Here is a 2133-nt window from a genome sequence, read left to right as displayed (position 1 = left end):
TCCACATTGTCTTTTGCACTAAGGTATGTCAGTATAGAGAAAGTCCACACTATCCCAGGTGAAAGCCTTTGTTATATAAACACAGCAAGGATATACTTTTACAATATTATAGAAGTACCTTCCAAAATTGCAATGAGAAAGTCTTTAAATCTTATTTTGTTCTTTTATTTTCTTTTATTATCTAGTAATAATAATATATTAAAAATAAAATACATCACTTGCATGGACCAGTAATCCTGTATGTTAAAGGAATGCATATATTCTTCACCCTAGTAATTTTAGATTTAATGGACTGCAATATACTTTTAAAATTATTTTCTAATTAATCAAATTTACTTTTTTAAACAACAGTCCTAGAAATGTATAGAGAAATGACTGTATAAAATGAACAATGTTTTATCAGTGCCACTAAGTGATTATTTAAAATTCTCTTAATACAAATAATTGTTTTTTTTATGTCAATATGATATAGAACACTTGTTTAACATAAATGTATCATACATCATCTCATCAATGCAATTACCTACACAGTTTAAGTGTTAAGATATTTTTGAGCTGATTATAGGAAACACTGTAATCACAAAGCTTAACTCTTTAAAAGCACATTAAAATGACAGAATTTCTGCCTTGGAAATATTCATATGATTTAATATTAAATCATCTCTTTTCACATTTGCATGTATCAGAATTCACATCACAGATACAGAAAATTAAATATATTCTAAGAACAGGTAAAATTTTTATACTTTAGGTTGCTTATCAAGTTTTTCAATAACTTAAAGTGATGGGGGCATCTTCTTGTTCAGCCACCAGGGAGTAGGAGAAAAGACACAAATGAAATAAAAATGGACAGCAACGTTTGATCACAAAGTCAGAGCACATTGTGTTCTTGTCTGTAGTTACTGATATCATAAACCATCCTGCTTCACTTACCTATGATGAAAGTGCCTCAACGTTTCTCCCATGCATCAGTTAATGCAGAGTGTTGTGTGGTAGCTTTTGAGTATTTATTCAAACTCTAGAGTCTCCCCATGGATGTGACAGGCAATTCCTTGATTAGTCCACAATGTCAGAATGCTTAATGAAATGTCTGGAGACTGTCCATTAATTGTCATGACATTTGTGTTACACTTTTAATAACTAAATTTTAAGACCAACAAACATATGTCTGGTTTTATCCAAAATTATTTGCATTATAAGCTCAAAGAACTATTCATAACATATAATTAATTTTATCAAGCTATGAAATAAAACAATTTAAATATCCATTAGTAAATGAATTGGTATATAAAATGTGATGCAGTCACTGGAATATCATCCACCTTAAAAAATTATATTCTATAATATGTAATAATGTAGATGAATCTGAGCATAATGCTAAATTATAGAAAATTGTAGATGGCTACATAGGATCCATATAAGCCATAGTCAATAGAAGGCTGAAATTTTAACTTTAATAACAAGAGATATTATTAAAGTACATCCATTTTGTAAATGTCCCTCATTATTTATACATTCATTAGTTGCCTTCCTCTTATAAGAGAGTACTGATATGCATTTGAATAATGGCCATTCTAAATATGAGGAAGTGTGGAACAAGGAGAGGTGTCTGAGCAGTTGAAAGTTCAAGACTACTCTTATACAAGTCCTGAGTTCAATACCCCAAAATCAATAGTGGCTCAAAACAGCCTGTGACTTCAGTTCTAGGATAATTCGCATTCATGATCACACTGATATACACATAATGCACATAAAGTCTTGTATGTTTGTGGACACGCACTCTCACATACACACATAAATTAATTGAAATAAATAAATATGGAGTAGTGCAAATATCATGATTTGTATTTTGAATGCTATTGTATGTTTTAAAATATATCTTTTTTCAGTTTGTTTTAAGGAAATTTCCATTTAGATTTACTGTTCATTATTTAAATGACTTGTTTTGAAACACTGCCTTTTAGAGTTCTATCACAGACTATACCTCTTTCCAAATTTTATAGCTCTCAAATACTCCATCCTGCTGCGCACCGCACCACGCCCCCGTGTCTGCGCTCTGTGCGCTGGCACCCAGTTCCCGAGCTTCGGGCAAGGAGCTGGAGGTTAAAATACACAAACACACACACACACACA

The sequence above is a fragment of the Microtus ochrogaster genome, linkage group LG9 (assembly GCF_000317375.1).
Source record: "Microtus ochrogaster isolate Prairie Vole_2 linkage group LG9, MicOch1.0, whole genome shotgun sequence".
Classification (NCBI taxonomy): domain Eukaryota; kingdom Metazoa; phylum Chordata; class Mammalia; order Rodentia; family Cricetidae; genus Microtus; species Microtus ochrogaster.
This window is presented reverse-complemented; position numbering follows the sequence as displayed.